This window comes from Dermochelys coriacea, chromosome 1 (assembly GCF_009764565.3).
Source record: "Dermochelys coriacea isolate rDerCor1 chromosome 1, rDerCor1.pri.v4, whole genome shotgun sequence".
Classification (NCBI taxonomy): domain Eukaryota; kingdom Metazoa; phylum Chordata; order Testudines; family Dermochelyidae; genus Dermochelys; species Dermochelys coriacea.
Window position 1 is genome coordinate 52153340 of NC_050068.2, and position 23534 is coordinate 52176873.

The window sequence follows — 23534 nt, forward strand, 5'->3', positions numbered from 1 at the left end:
CACACTGTAAGTGAAATAAAGTCCTCTCTGGAATGTTAATTGTATCCTACTTAAATTGTTTTACTGTATCCATTACTGTGCTATCAAAGCACCTAAGGGAGGGATAGTTTGCAGAGGTGTAGGTAGTCTGAGACATTCTATTTATGGAGGAAGATGGAATAAGACTAGCTTAGCAAGATAGAGTGGAGGAAAGAATGCGGGGGAGGACAGGAATGAGAGTACAATATGTAGCACTCTTTATCTCCTCTGGAGAAGGCACAGTACGCATTATCATCCACCCCAGGCCTGCTCCCCAATGTTAGAAAAAATGGGGGAGGTGAGTGCAGGACATTGATTATGCCCCCTTGGGCCATGGGCGGAGTATGTCTTCACTGCAGTTAGCCCAGGTGATTGGCACTGTGGTTTGAGCACCGGAGTTGCCCTAATCTGAGTGTGAGAAGCGACACTGCAAAACCATGCCCAAGTACAGCATCAGTGAGGATGCAGTAATTCTTCTGTGTGCGTAGCTAGAACTTCTGGGGGCATATCCCATAGTTTTTTGTGCTTCAGTCAGCTGAGCCATTCTATGATTCTTTCCCAGTGAATTGTGGGAGAACTTGTTGTATTTCTGGGCACATGGGGGGAATTGTGGGTAAGTGATTTAGCTTGTGACCTCACTGCAAAGTGGGTGGCTTACTAGCATGAGTGAAGTAGAAGCCAGATCTAACCTGCATCCCTAACCCTTGTATGGATTGAAAGCATCACTTAACTTGAGTGAGAAGTTTTTGTGTGTGCACAGGATGGAGGATGGGGCAACAACCAAATACATACCCCGGCTAACTCTGCAGTGAAGACCTACTCAGAGTTTGCTGGATAAATCAGCCAGCTTCCCCTAACACTGAGGACCACTAGTGTGACAGTTTCAACAGGGTCCTGTTTCAGAGTAGCAGCCACGTTAGTCTGTATCCGCAAAAAGAACAGGAGTACTTGTGACACCTTAGAGACTAACAAATTTATTTGAGCATAAGCTTTCAAGCTTTTAAGAAAGCTTATGCTCAGATAAATTTGTTAGTCTCTAAGGTGCCACAAGTACTCCTGTTCTTTTAACAGGGTCCTCTGTTGGTGGTAGAAGCTCCCCTTCAGTTTCCTAGTCCTCTTGTATAAGCTGTGAGACCAGGCCAGACTTTACCTCTGAAAGGTGACTTACAAAGGGATTATTTTTTTAAAATTGGGTTTGGATTTAGCTAAGACCTGAATTTCTAATTAGGGGCTGGGGAAGAGCAAAATGTAGGAAAAATATATTTTGGACAAAAATATTTCAGGCCTTCTACATACATCTTAAATAAGAACAAAATGCACAAGCCCATTTTTAACTTTTACAGGCCATTACAGGCAAATAATTTAAAATCTTTTAAAATTGAAAATTTTAAATTGGAAACTTTAAAGTTTTTTGCAAAGGGTAGAGCATGTTAAACCAAAACCATGCTAACAACATTTTCTAAATGGAAGAAAATGAAGTGTGTATTATTAAATTATTTGACTTTCCATATTTGCTACCTTTACATATATTATGACAAATATAGATCTCAATTCAACAACATGCTTAAGCACATGAATTTTCTCATTGACTTCAAAGTTAGATGCATGCTTAAATACCTTGCTAAGTCAGGCTATAGATTCCAATACATCTTTGAGTGCCATGTGGGTCCAGGGATCCACCTCCCTGGGGCTCATTGGAAGAACAGGGTCATATGTTCTTTAAAATTTGATGATACCTGTAAATTGAGTGGTAGCCTAGTATAAAAAGAGAAGCCAGACGTTTTTGAAAGTTGCTTCTTTAATTCAATTTCCTTTTAAACCTAAGTACAAATTTCTTCCCTTGAACTGATACTTCTTTTTAAGATGCAGGTCTTCTTTCTTCCTAAAATAACATAAACAAAACTTATCTAACCCTGAGTTTTTCACTAGCTGTTTATTGTGCATTTTATGGGTCTATTCTAACTGCACATTAACAAACTGAGAAGTAGTTTGGCAGCAGGTCAGTACATTGAGGAGTGTCCTGATCTTTGTCAATTTTATAACTTTTCCTTTTTTTCTTCTTCTTTTTCAGAACATCTGCTATTCTGGGTGACAGCAGAAATGTTGGTTGTACTCCAGGCTGAAGAAATAGAGAATACCACACTCTTCTTTTTAACTCTTTGTGATCTATTTCCCCTTCCATGTATGCATACATATAACTCTAATAATGTGCATTCATGAATAGGAATAAGGAACTTTTAAATACTGGAATCCCCTTAAACCTTGAGACAAATTAAAGCATATTGTTTGTTGTGTCCTTTCTCATCTTAGTGGCAGGCACCTGAATTCCAAGGAGAAAGAACCATATTAGTTTTCCTCTGGGACAAGTGAAGCTTGAAATGTTGGCATTCAAGTGCTGTGTTAGAGTTCACCCAAAATATCCTATATTATTAAAAAGAAAAGTACTTGTGGCACCTTAGAGACTAACAAATTTATTAGAGCATAAGCTTTCGTGAGCTACAGCTCACTTCATCGGATGCATACAGTGGAAAATACAGTGGGGAGATTTTATATACACAGAGAACATGAAACAATGGGTGTTACCATACAGACTGTAACAAGAGTAATCAGGAAAGGTGAGCTATTACCAGCAGAAGAGTGGGGGCAGGGAGCGGAGAGAACCTTTTGTAGTGATATCAAGGTGGGCCATTTCCAGCACTTTACAAGAACAGTAGGAGGGGAAACAAACAAGGGGAGATAGTTTTACTTTGTGTAATGACTCATCCACTCTCAGTTTTTATTCAAGCCTAAGTTAATTGTATCCAGTTTGCAAATTAATTCCAAATCAGCAGTCTCTCATTGGAGTCTGTTTTTGAAGTTTTTGTGTTGAAGAATTGCCACTTTTAGGTCTGTAATCGAGTGACCAAAGAGATTGAAGTGTTCTCCAACTGGAGAATAAAAGAATAAATGGACACAAATCAGACGTCAAGAATTATAACATTCAAAAACCAGTTGGAAAACACTTCAATCTCTTTGGTCACTCGATTACAGATCACCTTTCCTGATCACTCTTGTTACAGTCTGTATGGTAACACCCATTGTTTTATGTTCTCTGTGTATATAAAATCTCCACACTGTATTTTCCACTGTATGCATCCGATGAAGTGAGCTGTAGCTCACAAAAACTTATGCTCTAATAAATTTGTTAGTCTCTAAGGTGCCACAAGTACTTCTTTTCTTTTTATGGATACAGACTAACATGGCTGCTACTCTGAAACCTATATTATTAAGCGATGCTGGTCACTTCCTTGGACAAAATGGTTATTGCAACCCACATCAATTTTTTTTTATGACAAGTAATTGAAATAAGTTTTGTGGAGAATATATGGAACTATTTTGTATAGAGGTTTGCAACCTCTATTCAGATGTGTTGTAAATTTGTATTTAGAGCCCTCAGCTTGAAGTCCAAGTAGCCCAACACTTACATTGTAGAGGTGGGAAGATGGGCCATGGAGCAGCTGCCAAGCTGCTTTATGGTGACTACTTCAGCCCACTGGTTGCAGGGCCTTTTCACACACTCCCTTTCCTTGTGGCTGGAAGATAGGAGCTTCCATGCAGTCGTATATCTCCCAGACATGGTCCAGCCTATGTTCTTCACTCTCATCCACTAGGCAGGTGAGAGCCCCACCTTCCATCATACTGCACTCATTCTGCATCTTCACACAAAGTCTCTCCACAGGTGTGGAATTAGGGCTGGATTTACCTGTAATAATGCATAGGTGTAATGAGTAAAGAGCTCTGCAGTCAAACCCTTTGAACAAGTTTTCCTTTGGCTGTTAGTCAGAGACATGTATGCTGGCACCAGCCTTCAGCTGTAGCAGAAGCCAGGGAGTGGGCTGGGCACTTCCTCCCTCTTGATTAGCTCCCTCGAGTCCACAAAAGAGCTGCTAATGAGCACCACAGCTAGCCCCCCTTCCCCTCCTTTGTGTGACCTCCTACCATTAGGCTCATCATGGCTCTGAGATGGAGTGGGAGGAGGGGGCTGAAGCCAGCAACAGCTGCCACCAACTTCAGTGGCAGGGGAAGAAGCCTTTAACTCAGCATTCCTGAGATCAGCTCATGGCTCAAAATGGAACTTTTACATCTGCACTTTGGAATCTTCCACTGCCCAGCTTCACTCCCCCCACACAACTCACTGCTCTCAGAGCCACTTCTGCAACCATCGTCCTCATCCCCTCCCTCTGTCTCCACTTCCCCTTCACTCTGGCTCCATCTTCCCTCTCTCTCCATGTTCTTCCCTCACACTCTTCCTGTTTTCCCTGTCATCACTCGTCTTTCCAGCCCTCACTTGTGAAAGAGCAAATAAGCGCAACTTTAGCTCCTAACATAATTTTTAAAAAGACCTACTCCCTTAGGAAGCCTGCACAACCACTCAAAGTAACCTCCCACTCCTGATGTTTAACCCCATACCCCACCTCTAGTATTTTCTGCCTTTTGTCTAAATGAGGGCAGCTGGTCATTAGCGCTAATAGGGCTAAGCCTGGTGGTACTGGGTACTGTGCCTTTAAGGTCTGACAGGTTTCAGAGTAGCAGCCGTGTTAGTCTGTATTCGCAAAAAGAAAAGGAGTACTTGTGGCACTTTAGAGACTAACAAATTTATTAGAGCATAAACTTTCGTGAGCTACAGCTCACTTCATCGGATGCATTTGGTGGAAAAAAAAATGCACCACCAAATGCATCCGATGAAGTGAGCTGTAGCTCACGAAAGCTTATGCTCTAATAAATTTGTTAGTCTCTAAGGTGCCACTAGTACTCCTTTTCTTTTTGTGAAACTATAGGTGGGCAGAAGCACAGAAATAGAGTTTAATAGGAATATAGAATATTAGGGCTGAAGTTATGCTGCTGACATTATGAAGTGTTATAACTCTTCAATTGAATTATTCCATCCTAGACTTTGAATACATCCTTCATCCAAACATACACATGGTACTGTACTCATGGTTTCACATAATTTAAATAAATAAGGAAACCAGGATGTGTACATTTAAAAGAGTCATAAAAGAAATCTCTGAAGATTTATTTACATGAGTGTACCTTCGCATGCCAAAGAGTTTGGACAAATTAATTCAGTGGCATTTGTGAGGAGTTGCACCAGAGATGTATTTGGCCCTTTAGAGGGGGAAATGAGGAGACAATATATTCTAAATTAATTGGAAATAGTCATACAAAAACCAAAATATATTTGTTGTTGGAAAAATGACACTATGCAGAACCTACATATTAGTTCATTAAAACTTGTGAACAGGGTGATGTGTTGTTTTAATAAGTAGCTTACCACCACCATGGGTATTAACCTGATCTCATTGTAGTCCAAGGTAAAACTCCCATTGACTTCAAAAGGCCAAAATTTACCCCAGGCGCTTATATTGAAATTTCAGGTCACACTCTATGGTCTTTGGCTTTTTCAGAAAGTGCAGAGCCCCAGAAGTGGGATTTTTAAGAGTGCTTAAGTGCCCAAGTGATTTTGAAACACACCCCTCTCCCCATTACTTGGAAATAGGCCCCTTTAAAGCGTGTTAAAACTTGAAATGGCAAAATCATTAGTGACCTGAAAACCTTGGCTTAAAACCTTTTAGCCTATTACACCAAAAGCCCACAGTTTTCCATATGATCAAGTCCACAAACTATTTAAAAGGACCATTATCTCTTTACACAGCTACCCTCCTCTATTTCATTTGAGCTATCTTAGCTCCTATTTATTCAATATAATATTCAGTTAAATATGTTCAGAACCAAGTTTTTTCAGTAACAAAGGTTTGGAATTTTTAAACACATGATGCGCAGAAGCTTGAACAGACCAGCAGAAACTTGGTGGATGCCCTAGGTACCGGAGGATGCAGGAGAGTAAAGACAGAAAGAACACCCAGATTATTCATTAAAACTGTTTCTGGAAATATGTACAGTACAAGTCAACTGGTCATTTTATTCCACAATCTTTTCAGAAGTGTGGCTAGCAGAAAATGAGTAATGTTTGGAAGAATCCACTTACAGATGCAAGCCACACTGATGGCCAAGAGAGAATAAATGGGCACTTTTGCAGTTTATATATAAGCTCCGTTGGGTAGTACCAGCCAACGCCAATACACACCGGCAATTATCTCGAGAGAGCGACATTGCAAATAGGCTAACAGTCAGATTTTAAAACTGTCACTCAAATCTAGGAAACAAAAAGAGAAAAAGAAAAATTTTTTTCCCCTGACACTGAGGAGTCCAGAGATTAATGGTTTCCCTACCAGTATTTTGAAGCCATCTGATTTATGGCATCATCTCACAGGTGGCTGTGAGAAGATAGACACAAACCCACTAAACGGATACAAAAAAAAGAGTGCAAAAAACAGTTCTAGGTTTGTAATTAAACAGAATAACAGAAACTATCACTATGAAATATAGTTTAGGGTTGTTGAACAGAAACAGCCTATACGTTTTCGATTACCTTTTTTGACAGTTCTTCCAGCTATGCTCCTATCCAAGCCAATTTGCACTAGTTTTGCGAATAAGTTTGAGTTACTGTCTCAGATTCTTTACTAAAATTCCAAATATAAAACCACTTACTGCACTTTGATTATTATTTATTTATATTGTGGGAGTGCTTCGGGGCCTCAGTCATGCAGTACAATCCCATTGTGCTGGGCATTGTACAAACAGCACAAATTGACAGCCCCTGACCCATAGAGCTTACAGTCTAAGTAATATAAACTCCTTTCATCCACTAATTTTGTAATTCTATCAAAAAAAAAAAGGAATTGAGTCTGTTTGGTGATATTTACAAACTCATTGTCCCATGATCCTGTAGTTTGTGGTTCTCAAATTGTGGCCTGAGATCACCAGTGGTCTATGGAGATCTGGCAGGCCACATGGTCTTAGCTTTCTTCATTGTTTCCAGCTGCTTCTACAAGTGTCTAGGATCTTCTAAAAAAAAAAAAAAGCCACAGAGAAAGAGGTCTAGTGTAACTGCGTCTATTAGGCATTGTTGCTGTAAAAGGAGGAGGAGAGAAAATAAAAGTCACCAGCATGAGAGGAATGTGAAGAAGGCCAAGAGGAACGAGTGGCTGGCCAGTATATGCATGAGAGAATGGAACCATGCAACAGAGAAGAGACGCAGGGAATAGGGGAGGAAGTGCAGAGGGAAAGGGTAAGAAGGAACCAGACAGTAAAGACGTTTTTGCAGGGAGGTAGAAGAAGAGAAAGAATGGATAGAAGGAGGGATATAAAATGAACAGATGTGATTAACTTTTTATAAAAAGGGACACAACACATTAAAGCAGGTAGGCAAACAAACATTAATATCATTTATCACTAAATAAGTAGGGAAGTTATGAAATCACAAAAGGAAGTGGAGATGCTCCAAGACAATCTCTGTTGAGGTCTAGTCCACACAGTGAAAAATATTTGCAATGCCTAATCTAGATATTTAGTGGTTCCCTTCCCCTATCCCCTGTATTATTTGTTTCATTATTACTCTACAGATTTAAATTAAATCGACCCATTTGCCAGGATCGCTCTTCATCTCTTTAAAAGATCAGTATTAAGTTTTGCTTTTCTCTTCAATCTCCCAGTACTTCCCATGTTTCAATTATTTTCCAAGTCGTCAGATTTCTGGTAAATTCACAAGCCAGTTCCCCTTAACTCTCTAGGATGCAGGTCATTCACACTGGCTGACCTGTAGGTCTTCACATTTTCCAAGTGTCCCCTTACCTACTCGCTATAAATAATTGTTTTGACAATCAATTCATTATTTACTCATTTTCCAGACTTTTACTTTTTCTTGATAAAAAAAAATCTTTAAAAAAATTAGTTCAGTATTTTAATAATTTTGGAGTCATCGTTAGATTTCTCCTCCTCATTTACTGATGAGCTTACCATACTTTCTCTTTTTAGTGCATCTTGTCTGCTAACGTATAAAAGGGCTTCTGGCGAGCATTGACTCCTTCCAACTATTTCCCTCCTCACATTTTTCTCCTCTACAGACCTTTAAATTAATTTAAAATCTCACAGCTGGACCATCTACACACTCAAAATCCAATATTGATATACTGTGCTAAGCCATGGCTAAAGGTTCTAGTAATCAAATTGTAATTCAAACAGTGACATGTCACTCTGATTTCTATTTTATCTAGAACCAACTTAATCCAAGAACTGATAAAATTAATTCAGTCAGATCTCTGCCTGCCTGCTGTGTTTAAACATGTTTTTACATATTATTGCTGATTGACTGACTCCTATCAAGGGAAAATTCTATTCTGTTTAGAATATAAATAATCTCCTGTTGAGTGTCTTTAATGTATAAAATTATGTGGCTTAGATCCAGCTGAGTTTTATATATAATATAATTAAAGAAATAAAAGAATGTTAAGTTCAAAGGATTTTATATAACTACGTCTTCTAAAGTCCGCCTTAATCAACTTTAGGGGGGAAAAAAACTCTTGAGACCCAGCCTAGTGAGATAAACAGATATACCCTTGCAGATAGATCCTTGTAAGGCTTGTGAGTACCACAGGAAAGTTTTTTGTAAGACCACCAAAGACCTATCCACTTCCAGAGCCATATCAGAGCATACTGTGGTAAATAATTCAGCCAAAATGGAACAAAGAACGCTGTAGAAAATAAGACCCCATTCAATTACTAACAGCATCAAATACCTGTTCATCTTCATTGTGGATTTAGCAGGCTCTGTAAGATTTTGCAAAACCCCCTCTGAAGCTTGGCAGACACTTCAAAGAGAGAGTTCAGATTTGATAAAAAATATACCTCCACAAGTTTAAAAACCAGTTTGTTTTCCTATACAGTTATAGTAATATGCACTTATATAATTTTCCAACTCCAAGCAGAAAATCAGGTAGGCTTACTTCTATTAGTCTCCTTTGGAACTGTGCAACAACAACAACTATGTATAGCACTGCAATATATAGAGTAACTGTTTAAGCTGGGGGATATAGCACCATGTACTTCCTGATGTATTATCTGCTCTAATCACCACAACTTGCACTGCTAGGCGGAATCTCTTCACTATCTCTGCCTCTGATGGAATGTGTTACTGTGAACCACAAGCCACTTGGAACAGCCAATACTTCTGATATGTAAAATAGATTATAACCTAAACCTTAAATAGCACTTCTTATTCAACTTGTGCGAGGCATTTGACATTCTATGAATATGAAACTTTATATTGTTATATTTTTCATATTTTGTAAAATTTGTTTGATTTATCAAATCAATTGGAAATCAATATATATATGTACATGTGTGCATGTGCACAAATTTTTGAATGTAGAAATATAGAGTTCTTAGAATACCCAATGGTATTTAGAGAGTAATATTTGACTTAAAATATATTTGCATGTAGAGATGTTTAGAATATGATAATAAAATATAGGGAGGGAAGGAGTGAATGGATCTGAAGGTATCAGGGATCTGAATATGCCCACACGGACTTGTTTTAAGTCTGTTAATTTTTTTTGTTTTCTGTTACAAATACACTTTGGAAGACAAGATACTTAACTATAGATCTTGTGGTATACCTGACACCCTTAAAGGCTCAATTAAAGGAAAAACTTTATTCAGAACTAACCACTGTCTAATATGTATAAATACAGACCATATACTAGAGATGTGATTTTACAATATCAATAGGGAAATATGTATCTTTTAAAATTTTGTCATGAATTTTCTTAGTGTGCTCCCAGAATGTGATGGGACTTAATCACCTTTCCAAAAGAATTAAAATCCTGAAACATCTTAGATCAGAAGAGTGCCAAGTAGCTTTATTGAAGGAAACTCATCTACCAGAAATAAATCCCAGTAGATGTGGGTAAGTGTTGACTATCATTCATCATTGAATTCTAATGGAGGAGGCACATCCATATTCATTTTTAAACGTACAACTTTTCAATGTATATAGTCTCGGTCTGATGTTGAAAGATAAGTTCTTCTTGAAGGCTGTTTCAACTGAAAAAAAATTAATTGTAGGAAGCAGATACAATCCACGTAGAGGTAATTCTGAATTTTTCAAAGACACTGCAGAAATTCTTTCTAATGAGCAAGACATTCCTGTAATACTTGGAGGTGATTGGAATACTATGCTAGATTGACATTTGGACAAATCCAATTACATGATACCCATCATTCAAAGCACAATAGGCCAACCCTCGTTATTAATGAAGGAACTTGATTTAAAAGATTTATGGAGACCGACACACCCCAAGGAGTGTGATTATACATATATCTCTATATGGCTTAATGCAAAAGCTACTTCAAGTATATTATCCTGTGATTCTTCCAGAACAAGATATTAAACAGGTTCTACTGGACTTCAGAACATTTGTTTAAGGCTAGATTGCATCTCCACCATTCACTGTGCATATCTTCTCTAGTCAATACCTGTTAAAATCCATGTGTTTTGGAACACCATATTCAGTGCTCTCTCAAAAACTTTACATGTCACTATCTTTCCTTCTTCTCCTGTGTGTGTATTTTAGGGACGCTGGTTGAGTTGGTATTACCCATTATCATTAAGAAATGGATTGCAGCAACTATTTTAGTCGCCAAAAGAGTTATTTTGAGAAAATGGAAATCTGCAGTTCCTCCCTCATACACAGTCTGTCTTAGTGAGCCCCCTGCTACAGCGTTATTGGAAAAAATGACTTTGTCTAATAAAAATTATTGAAAAAATATCAGGATGTCTGGTCACACATGAAACTACTGTATATTTTTGTGATTTTGTATATATTTAGTTCCTGTTACTTATAGGTTATGTTTTCTCACTTTTTATCTAGTCAGTGACTTTAATAATTGATGTCTCACATGACCTCAGTGGGTTCAGGGCTTCTTTGGTCTTCCCCACCCCTCAGGTTTTGCAAATAATTAACATTGAATTTTGATATTTATATGCTATTTCCATCTTGTGCATGTATTTATATGTTTTATTTTATATAAAAATACAAATAAAGTTAAAAAAATTAATGGCACAGTATGACATTAAGAATTGGACTAATAAAGTCAGGAGAAATACTTTACACTTGGAATGGATTCAAGAACTATGCAACATACTCTAAAATGATTAAACTAGAAATAGAAAAAGGAGGCTGAACTACTATTACTTCTCGTAAAAGGTGAATAAACATCTGCAATTTTGAATGGTGTTTAATTAAATTCTGGAGATGCCTAGATTTGTTTCTGGAGAAGGCAGGAATTAAAGAATAGGATGGAAAACAAAATGTAATTAGGATAAACTTTAAGGGCTAGATTCATTGACACACTTCAGTTGCTCAGCATTGCCAGAGTGGTACCATGGAGTTGGAATGTACCAGTGAATCTGGCCCTAAAAGGTACAGACACTGGACTGGATTTTGTTTTCATTTGTCTGAATATCTTATTTTCAAATTAGAAATTAACCATTGTAGCTTCAACATTCTTTTAAGTCCCTGCTGCAACACTGACTGCACTAAAATTATTTTGTCTATTCTGTTGAAATCAATTGTAAATACATATAGAAAACCAGAGGCAAATGAAAACTACTGTTGAACTTCTCATAAAAGAGAAAACCCCAAGAGTAGTTGGCATACAATAAATTGGATGAGATAATATGGGAGGTAATATTTTGAAGTCACATTAGCTTGGTGGTTTTGTGACAGCATAATGCTAAGAAAAGGCTTATTCACTTAGGCCATTTCTGTAACACATGCCTGAATGTTCCATGAGCCATTCTTTACAGCTTGCCTGTGTGCATTTCTCCATGTACAAAAAGACCTTTATTAAAGGACACGATTCAACTGAGTCACTTATAATTAATTATAGGAATTACAAAGGTGTCAGGAAAGCGTTGGATTCAGTTGACTAACCTTTGGAAAAGCTAATAGGACAAGAGGCAAACCAAAAGCAGGTAATGCTTTAATTTTATGGGTGAAATCCTGACCCCTTTGACACTCAGTATGAGCCAGTGATGGAAAATCTGGCCCTAGGAATGTTCATTCCCCTTCCTGCATTCCTGCTATTGTTTACTACTCAGTGAAGAGATGAATCTGAATTGGTGGGGTTTGGGTTAGCCCCATAAAAGAACAGGAATCAGTCAAAGACCCTGAACAAACTCCCACCAAAGCCAGTGGGAGTCTTTCCATTGACTTTAATGCAAGTAGAATCAGACCCAGTGTTCAGGGGTATTTTAATTTAGGATTTGGGTGCAGCTGTAATTCAGAATCAATGATAGCTCACTGGGGATGAGTCATGGGGATTCATAAGAAAAAAGTGAAGGAGTCTTTGTTCAGTGTTTTACATGGATAAAGGAGTCAATATAACTACATGAAGAAAGCTCACGAAAGCTTATGCTCAAATAAATTTGTAGTCTCTAAGGTGCCACAAGTACTCCTTTTGTTTTTGCGAATACAGACTAAAACAGCTGCTACTCTGAAAGCAGGGAGAGTTCGGCTTTCAGTTACTCTGTACAACAGCTTAGAAATTATGTAGCCCTTGGAAGCTGTAAGAAATAAACTTATTTAAAGTCCTTTTATGAAATCACTATTACATACACTGAAATTAAAAACAAACAAAAAGCTCTTTTCATTGTTCCCAACTGTTTCTGAATGTGAGATATCTCAAAGGGAGTACAAACATCCTTTGGCTCTGCAAGCCCAAAGCCCTGTCTGTTGCTTTCCTCAGGTATTGTTTCATCAACTGTTTGGCAGTGAATAAATCTTTAATTGAAAAGGCTTTTCTTAAATTACCAAGAGATCTTTAAAAAAAAGCTCCCACAAACTGTTTTAAATTACTAACTGCTGGGGAATTCTTCTTGGGCTTTCATTTGTCAGGTTATTATATTGACATAGGGTATGTCATATAGCATTTTCAAGCCTCTGGTAGCAAGCCTCCCAGCCTGGGTCAATACTTGGACTAGTGGGGCTTGCACTAGTGCTCTAAAAAATAGCTGTTTAGATAGCACTTTGAAGTTGTCCTCCCTTCACTGCACAGTTATGGCAGAATAAAACAAAGACTAATTCTATGCTGTGTGTCACATGTCACATCTGTTGCACATGTTGACTGCAAACAATCTGAGATAAATTGGGTTAGGGGGTGTTTCTTCCCTATTCTCTTGTTTTCCCCCTTCTCTCTGTGCCATTTTGTCCTCCATTTACTTGATAAGAGGAATTAAACTTTGTAACCTCTTTTGGAAGCAAGGGTATAGTATTCAATATTTTTCTTTTGCAAAAACGGGCAGCTTATAATGATTTGTCTGCTTGTTCCTCCTTATTACCTACATCAGTGGAAGATCAGTTAAAACCAGTTGTTCACATCCTACCCATGGTGAGTTTTTCCAGATTACTTTTTGATGAGGTTGTGGGTGAGGGAATCTGAACTATAAAGTTCAGCAATTTGTGCATGTAACTTGGGCCAAGTTTTACTTCTGAGAGATATTAAAAATCTAAGCCAACCAGCAATCTTTTGAACAATTCTTTTATTTCCATACTTGGGGAAAAAGGTCTCGCCAGAGAGGTTTTGTTCTTCAGACAAACCATTTTTTCCCAGGAAGAACAAATGACTGATTCTACTGCTAACCACATTTCTGTTCAAGGGAGGGATATTCAAAAGTTGACTTTTCAGTTTTCTGTGGATAATCACTGTATGTTGGAGCCATGATTACCAACCAGAAGCCCATGGGAAAGCTGTTAGGTGACTGCAGAGGGTAGCACATTTTATGTCCACCATAAATATGGGTCCTAGAGCTCTGCATAAAGATAAGTAATAGCCCCAACAGTAATGGTCATGCATGGGGATTGAATATGGGACCTCGAACTCTAAAGTAGAAGTCTCTACCATTTGAATTAAAAACTACTCATTTAGCAGAAGAAGTAAGTGTCACAGTTTAGGACAACTGCACCTGTATTTCCCCTCTCATTGTCTAGCAAGGGGACCCACTCTCAGGCTTCCAGCTCCTTAGCTATCACCTCTCTTGCATGGAGACATATATGACTGGAGTATATCCAGGCTACACAGTTCCCTGCCTACACTGTGAATACCCCAGCAAGACAGATTGCTAGAACAGGCCTCTTGTTTTCTCCGCAGAAACTATAAAGAGTGTAATTGCCACAGTTAAGCTACCACACAGTTCTTTCTAAGCAAGCACATCTATTCTTAGGGTAGAAATGTTACAGGAAAACATATTAAAAACAACAAAAGAACCTATATGGATGCTAGTAAGTTTACCTGAGATCACCTGAACTCCAACAACAGCCTGGGCATGCGACCAGTTCTTTAAACCCCACCAAGAGGTTTTTCTGGGGTCACAAGCAGGAGTGCAAGTAGGGCGGTACCCTATAGCTGCAAGGTATTGGAAAAAATTATTGAACTTGTAGGTTCTAGAGTTTAACACTGTTTTATTATTGAATGCAGTTATATTTTGTACATAATTCTACATTTGTAAGTTCAACTTTCATGATAAAGAGATTGCACTACAGTACTTGTATTAGGGGAATTGAAAAATACTATATTTTGTTTTTTTACAGTGCAAATATTTATAATAAAAAATATAAAGTGAGCACTGTACACTTTGTATTCTGTGTTGTAATTGAAATCAATACATTTGAAAATGTAGAAAACACCAATATTTAGATAAATGGTATTTTATTATTGTTTAACATAGTTATTAATCACAATTAATTTTTTTAATTGCTTGAAAGCCCTATTTTACCAAAACAGTGTGTTCTGGTTGAAGTGCTTGGGAAATCTCAGCTCAGTTTACAAAGGCTCATATATGTCCTCTCCAAATTGAAGGAGGGGCAGACCGGTTAATAAATTTACACAGGTCAGGCTTCGGACCAGTGCAAGACAGTACAGCTCTGGGGTGCAAGGCAAGAGAACTGGGGGAGAATTGGCTGGCACCTTTCTCTATGAGACTCATGAGTGGCTCTGAGAGCATTCATGCAATCTAGCTGGGTGTGGGGCTCTACATGTTGCTGTGCTGAGTGATAACAGCGCCTAGAGGGGTTTGCTGCTTGTCACTAGCAAAGCATTGGGAGAGACAGCCCAGGCTGGAGATTTAAGAGAACACAGCGGTCCCACAGTCCAGGTTGTACCCCAGGGTTCCTGTCACAGTATCTTGTTGCCAAAATTTCACATGAAGGCATTAGTCCACCTCCTCAACTCCTTTCATGGCTAACTGGGGGATTTCAGAACTCATGCTGGGAAGTTCAAAATGAATCCAACACCAACCTCCTGAGTTGTATGTTAAACTCAGTAAACATGAACTAGAAGACTTTGAAAACATTTTTGCAACTAAATTCTGTCCCTAGGAAATGCTGAGAGCCACAATACATCTCTTTATCAAAGAGTTTTCTGAAGCATTAAGTCAAAGTCACGATAGGTTTTGTGATCAGTTAGGATACACTATGTACTGATGGAGATAGCAGTATTTCTGTGCAGCTCCTGGAATGAACAATGTGGGGAGAAAGAAATATTTTTTTTTTTGCAAATAGCACCTGCTTTTCCTGTATGCTTTCACTCAGTTTTCATACATTCTTAAATTTCATGGCCAGAAGAAAACATTGGGATCATCCAGTCTGATATCCCATATAACACAGGCTATAGCACTTCCCCAACATAATTCCTAGAGAACAGATTTTAGAAAAACATGCAATCTTGATTTAAAAATTGCCACTGATGGAGAATCCACCACAACCCAGAGTGTATTGTTTAGTGGTTAATTATCCTCACTGTTAAAAATTTAGACCTTATTTCCAGCCTTAATTGTTGTAGCTTCAACTTTTAGCCATTGGATTATGTTGTACTTTTGTCTGCTAGACTGAAGAGCCCATTATCAAATAGTTGTTCCCCAAGTTGATACTTATAGACTAATCAAGTCACCCCTTACATTCTGCTTGTTATGCTAAGTAGATTGAGCTCTTTGAGTTTATCACTATAAGGCAGGTTTTCTAATCTTTTAATCATTCTCATGGCTGTTCTCTATACCCCCCGCCCTCCCAAATTTTCAAGATCCTTCTTTTATTGTGGACACCAGAACTGGACCCAGTATTCTAGTAGTAGTTGTATCAGTCCCAAATACAGAGATTCCTCTGGGTATGCATCCAAGGCTCAGACTAGCCCTTTTGGCCACGGCATCACACACAGGGAGCTCATGTTCAGCTGATTATCCACCATGACTCCCAAATCTTTTTCAGAGTCACTGATTTCCAGGATAGAATCACCCATCCTGTAAAGATAGTTTAGTCTTTATTCCTAGATGAATACATTAACATTTAGCCATATTAAAATATATATATTGTTTGCCTCAGCTCAGATTACTGAGCAATCCAAATCACTCTGTAGTAGTAACCTGTCCTCTTCATTGTTTATCACTCCTCTGATCTGTGTCATCTGCAAACTTTTCCAGTGATGATTTTATGTTTTCTTCCAGATCATTGGTAAAAAAATAGCATAGGGCAAGGAACTGCTCTCCTGGGTACTCAATGAGAGACACACCTGCATGCTGATGGTTCCCTGTTTACAATTATATTTTGAGACCTATGAAGTTATCCAGCTTTTAGTTCATTTAATGTGCACCATATTAATTTTATATGGTCTTGTTTTATTTAAAATGACATGTGATCTGACATCAAAGACTGAAGTCTAAACACTTACTGAAGTCTAAACACTATTACCTTTATCAACCAAACTTGTAATCTTATAAAAAATATAAAGTTAGGTTGACATGATCTATTTTCCACAAACCCATATTAATTGGCATAAATTACCGTCTTTTAACTTCTTTAATTGAGTTCTCTATCAGCTGCTCCATTATTCTGCCTAGAACGAAGTCACATTGACAGGCCTATAATTACCCAGATCATCCCATTTACCCTTTTCAAATACTGTCACAGTAGCTGCTTCTTTTGGTCTTCTGGAACTTTCCTGGTTTTCTAAGACTTATTCTGAAATCACCAGTAAGGGTTTAGCAAGCTCCTCAACCAGCTCTTTTAAAACTCTTGGATAAAAATTATCTGTACCTGATGATTTAAAAATATCTAACTTTAATAACTGCTGTTTAATATCCTCCTGAGATGCCAATAGATATGCAATTTCAGCTATGAGAATAGCGTAGCTGAAGTCGATGTATCTTAGATCGACTTAGAATCACTGGCTTCGCATCGTCACGGTGCAGGATCGACAACTGGCACTCCCCCATTGACTCCGCTTCCACCTCTCGCCATGATGGAGTTCCGGAGTCGACGGCAGAGCGATCGGGGATCGATTTATTGCATCTACACTAGACACGATAAATTGATCTCCGATAGATCGATCACTACCCGCCGATCCGGCGGGTAGTGTAGTCGTGGCCTTGGTATGAAGATGATGAAGGCCTAATGGTATTACAGTGGATCCCAGCTCCCAAGAGACAGTGGAGGTTGCAGTCTTGATGGTGAACCTTGCTCCTTCACCTTCTTTCAGTCAATTGTCCCCCTTTGCTTCTTCTCTGCCAATTTTCCACTCAAAGTCTTATTTTAAGGACCCCAAAATGGAATGATGGGTGGAATAGTACATTCTCATTATTTTGTCCAACAGGGGGATGGATCACTTGATGATTACCTGTTCTGTTCATTACCTCTGGGGCACCTGGCATTGGCCACTGTCAGAAGACAGGATATTGGGCTAGATGTAGCTTTGGTATGACCCAGTATGGCCATTCTTATGTTCTTATGTACACCAATAGGCCTAATTTGTGACATACCAATTTTGATTATTGATTTCTGGTCTCATACTGTTCTTTACCAGACATGATCTCAACAGTCCTTGAATTACATCAGTAGGCCTTTTTGTTTGGACAAATTCAGTCTTTTGATCTTTTATTTTTTTGCATCTTTTCCTATCCTATTTGTTATTATAGGTTATTGTGACACTTTATGAACTTTCACTTACTTTTCACAGTTGAGCTCACAATTAGGGTAAATTTGAAGGCCCGATCACCACAATAGGCTGCAGGGGTGATAATAGACTAGGAAATGAGAGGAGACTGGGAAGGCATAGGACCTCTGTGAGTATGGTCTGGCTCCCAGCAGGTCTCAGATTTTGGTGACTGAACTACTTGCGCAATCTGTTGGGGGTGCATGGGAATGCTGCTCCAGAGCTAATGATCCACTGGGAACTAACTGTTAGGGAAACATTCTGAAAATACAGTGTACAAAAAGACATACTATGACATAATCCCCAGGGAATTCATGGGTTAATAACCAGCGCAGGCATGGATTAAGAATATACTGGACCTGAGTCTGAGTCTCCTCCTGTGAGCTGCACTCACTGAGCTATTTCTCACTCTGTCACTGCTGCAGCTGAATTCCCTTTGGCTGCTGGGTCCCGAGCCAAATGATGACTTAATCTGTTTACAAGAATCTTTAAGAGAAAGAAAAAGTGTTACAGTACCAAACTTCCTCTGATTAAGGGCACCATCTCTGGGCTGGATGCACAAAAGGAGTTAAGCACCTACATCTTAGTTTCAGGATCCACCATGATGCACAAACTCCCACTGAACCCTGTAAGTGCCTTAGCTTACGTGTCCTGTTCAGTAAAAATTCCCCCCATGTCTGTGTTTCTGCTGCTGCCAAATTCAAACCTATTCTACATGTATATATATCTGAAGAGAACAGAAGGTAGCTAAAAAGCAAACAAGAGCCTGGCAATATTGGACTGTGGTATAAAGTGAGATGTGAGGTTATAGATGCAAGACTGCTGGGATTTGGAGGTTTAGAAAATAGCCAAAATCATTGAAAAGGTAAAAGACATGCTTAAGAGTATAACTGTTAGAAAACTCACAAAACTGTAACAAAAAATTGCATTTTGACTAAACCCAAGTTTAGTTTCAGTGTTGATGGAGAGGGATTGGACAAAAATCCCCAAAATTCTACAAGAAGCATAAACAAAAAATGAAGATTTTTCATTATCGTCAACATTTTCAGTGGGAAATACTGTGGGAGATACATTTTTCAAGAAGCTCTATTTAATAGTGTTCAGGAATGTCTCTTTAGTTTTTCATACTGAAGCATGCACTCTCTACTTTAAAGATGACTGGTCTATGTCTGATGGTTTGGAGAAAACTGAAACTGCTAGATATTTGAAAATACCTAAGCTCCCTGAAACTGGAAGTTCAAATGCTGGAAGGATTGACACAGCCTTTTAACCTTCCAATCTAGATAAACTGAGAATCATGTTTACAAGTGCAAGGCTTTTAGAAGACATCTTAAAAAAATGTAGGTCCTCACTGGAGCATGGAAGGGTAAAATTTTGTTCTAGAGTTCTCGGTCAAGAGACTCCTCTCCCTCTTTCACTAAGCTGGGTGCTAGTGATCTGCCTGCCTGCCTGTCCCTCTAAAGGTAATTTTATGTCTGTATATAGTTTGGGAAGCACTTTGGGATGGCAGGTCAGGCTGGTAAAAATTCTCCATCTTAGCTGTTTTTCTATGGAAAATTCTGTTTTCAGTTAAACTTAATTTTTCATACAAGATATCTGCTTTCTATGGAAAATGTTGATAGTAAAATATTTCATTTGAAAAAGCAGAAATATTTTGATTCTTATAAGTTGCTTGACTTAAGCTCCCATCATGCACCATGGCTATGCAACTACCATGATGCACCGCCTCCCATTTCCAACCATGACGCATTATGAGAGACAGTCTGAATAGGGAAGTCCAGCCTATGGAGAAGAACAGGATTATGAGGCACCCAAACTACAATTCCCATGAGGTACACACCATTTCAGAATCAAATACTCTGTGTTTGGCTGAGATTTCAGATTTTGATTTCCTCCCCCGCTCCAAATCTGGAAATTTTCCATAGAACACTCCAACCCCCTCCAACTTTTCTGACCTGCTCTAATGACAGGATTTGTATACATGTAGGGTTGCCAACTTTCTAACTGCAGAAAACTGAATACCCTTGCCCCATCCCTTCCCTGATCCTTCTCTGAGGCTCCGCCCCTGCTTACTCCATCCCCCCCTCCCTGTGTTGCTCATTCTCCCCCACCCTCTCTCGGGGGGTGGGGTGCAGGAGAGTGTGAGGGCTCTAGCTGGGGTTGTGGGGTCTGGGGTGGGTCTGGGAATGAGGGGGTTGGGGTGCAGGAGGGGGATCCGGGCTGAGGGGTGTGGCTGATGTATATGGAGTGTCGGAGGGGACTCTGAGCTGGGGTTGTGGGCTCTGGGATGGGGCCGGGAATGAGTGGTTTGGGTTGTAGGAGGGGGTTCCAGGCTGGGGGGTGGGGCCAAGGGGTTCGGAGTGTGGGTAGGGGCTCTGAGGAAGTGGTGACATGTCTCTGCAGCCCCTAGGCAAAGGGGTGTCCAGGAGACTCTGTGTGCTGCCCCAACCCGTAGGCGCTGGCCCCATAGCTCCCATTGGCTGCGGTTCCCAGCCAATGGGAGCTGTGGAGCTGGCACTTGGGGTGGTGCCTGTGGGTGGGGGCAGCACGTGGAGCCCCCTGGCCATCTCTCCACCTAGGAACTAGAGGGACATGCCAGCCACTTCTTGTGAGCTGCATGGATCCAGGCACAGAGTCTGCCTGCCATGCTGGCACTGTGGCCAACCGGAGTCACCATGGCCTCTTTTTGACCTGGTGTTCCAGTCGAAAACCAGACACCTGGCAACCCTGTATACATATAAATTATTGTCAAAACAAAGTTTACTGCAGATATCAAATTGTTAGAGTAAGGCCTTGTGGTATTTTTAAACTGCTTTTAATACATAATACTCTTGTCCATGGTCATAACTACCTATAAGAAAGTCATGATCTTTTGGTGGGGTCTTCACAGATATTGCATCTCATTTGCAGCACTGGGGTTTGAAAAGTGGATTTATGAATTGTCAGTTGGGATGAAATCCTGGCCCTGTCAATGGAAGTTTTGCCTTTGACTTCAATGTCGCCAAGATTTCACTCTTGAAGCCTCCACCCAGAACTCCTGTCTGGCAAAGCAAAGGATAAATGAGCAGCTCAGTCAAAGTATGTGTTTCAGGATACAAGGGTAAGTGTCCTTTCTGATCTATTGCTTTATATACCAGCCTGAAGTAATATGTGCCAACAAAGCTTTTTGCGGTATCTACAAATGACAGAATGGGGTCCTGAAAGCCCTACTTAAAAGTGGTTGAATTAACACCAGTGTTAACAAACTCTCTTCTTAATTCACAGACAAACAATGGGAGGGAAAAATTTTACTCAGGCTCCTCTAATGACCTCTGACATTCATGATCTAATGATACTTTCTTGCCTTAAACTCTATGAATCTATGGAGCAAGCAAAGATTATGAAGGCATAATAATAATGACATTTTTTTTAAGAGATTGCTTCCACTGAATACAAAAAAGCCAGTCCCATTCTGTTTACATCTTTCCTTCCCTGGTTCTAGCCAATCTTCTTATTTCCTCCTTATAGTGGGTTGTGTCTGCCTAGGTGCTCATGTGCTCAGTATGACTAGAATGACTGTGAAATGTTCAGATATTTATGGTATTTATCCTAACAACATCCCTGTGAGGAAGGGAAATATTGTCCCTATTTCACCACGGGGGAACTGAGGTAGAGGGTAGATTAAGTGTCTTACCCAAGGTCACTGAGGAAGTCTATAGCTGAACTGGGAATGAAACCCAAGGCTCCAAAATCCTATACTAGTGCCCTAGCCAGTCCATTCTCACAGAAAATCTGACTCCTTTTAGCTGGGAAGTAAATAGTTCTTTGGTTAATCAGCTTCCTGTCACAATCTGCACTGGAGAAAATGAGCTCTTTTCCTGGGGATCACTCTTGACAGCAGTTTCTTCCTGCAGTGAAACTACTTCCAGAATCATGTCTCTCAGCCCTGCCATATGATACTTTAGGCAGCTGCCCATCCCATCTATGTCTAAAGTTTTCCCTGAGGATGTGACACAACTTGACAAGTTAAAGGAAATTCATGTAGGATCAAACTCATCTCCCGTATAAATGGGCAATTCCACTAAGTTTCATCAGCGCTGAATTTAGCCTTTAGACTGCACTGAAAGAGTAAAATGACATGAGCTATAGGCAGAATGTCATCCCTTATTCTGAATTTGCTCACAAACACTTGTGTCACAATATTGCTGAAATTGATTTATGTTATTATCTTTGCTTTCAGAAAAGCAAATTATGAGTGTTAAAGAAAGAAGCATAAATGTGGAGGAGATGACATGACACATGGATTCAGAACTTTAGGAGCCAGACTAGTTTAAGTGATGGTAACAATTATTCTGCAATTTCCAAAGAATCAGTTTACTTGCTTCCTGCAGCCAATCTGAAAACCTCAACTTCTTGGCTCTTTTCACATTCCGCCCCCTATCCATGAAGAGATAATAGTCCATACAGTATTATGCACTTGCCCAACTTCATTGCTTTAGCTGGATCCACAAACATAGCCTAATACCAGTTTCTCTGTAATTACATTCAGATAATTTAGGGCCAGAATCTGACACCTTTTCACTACAGGGACTTCAGTGAGACTGTGCGTATTAAGGTACTGCCCACTGTGATACTGGGTGGCAGAATCCGGCACTTGTATGAATACATTTATACTTAGTGGTTTAAAAAAAAACAAAAACTCAGGCTGCTACTTTCTTTGCCAAATGTTAGTTTGGAGAAAGTTTTTTTGGCAGACATATAAGCCTAGTTTTATAATGGAAGTGGTGATACAATGTTTGCTGATGTATCCTAAGTGGTGACTCTATAATAATGCCATTGACATTATCTGGACTCTTTGTTATGTTTAAACTAATGTGACCAAGCTAGATCTCCAGAAAGCTGAATACGAATGGTTAAGGAGCACACCTTACTTTCCCCCCCTCTGCAAGTGAAACTTGGCATTGATAGAGGTACAGAGAATGATGTGTCCCTCACCGATACTGTGGCTAAGTGAAAGCATGTGTTGTTGGAAACTCTACACTACCCTGCTATTCCAGCCATAAGAAAAGAAGCTGTCAACTTAGTGTGAGAAAAAAAATTAAAGGTTTAATGTCAATATTTTGGAAAAGGAACTATTTGCACATGGAAAGAAAATCACACCCATGTATTTTCTAAACATTTTCCTGTATGTCACATATTTTTTTATTAAATTTCTTACTTGGATTACAAAATATACTGGTATATGCAAACACAAACAGATGCTTCCTCTCGGTAACATGTAAAGTCACTATGGAAAAAGAGGATAGCAAACGAAAATGAGTGTGATACATGTAGGAGTAGGCAGGCAAATCTTAACAGAGACTTACAACATTTCAAGTGTGAACAATTGGGATGTGCGAGGAGAGTGGAGGCTAATAGAGTCCTATTTATAAGACAAACCCCCAAATATCTGGACAGCCCTGATAAAAATGGGACATCTGGTCACCCAATGACCTTAACTGGTGATGTCAAAGGTATTATCCCATAATCTTTGAAGATGGTACACTATAGGATACAAAGATTATAGATCTGCAGTATAATAGAAATTCCCCAAACTTAAATCTTCATTAAGATGG

General features: G+C 39.2%; 1 long non-coding RNA gene across 1 annotated transcript in view; it reads right to left on the reverse strand.

The window, feature by feature from the left end:
* Positions 1-1817: 1817 nt before the first annotated feature.
* Positions 1818-23534, reverse strand: part of LOC119847691 — a 62072-nt gene continuing 40355 nt past the window's right edge. The window contains exons 2-5 of the long non-coding RNA XR_005290157.2: positions 18300-18426; positions 14251-14364; positions 3483-3760; positions 1818-2338 (exon numbers count right to left, since the gene is read on the reverse strand). This is a non-coding gene — a long non-coding RNA (uncharacterized LOC119847691). The remainder of the gene's footprint in view (positions 2339-3482; positions 3761-14250; positions 14365-18299; positions 18427-23534) is intronic.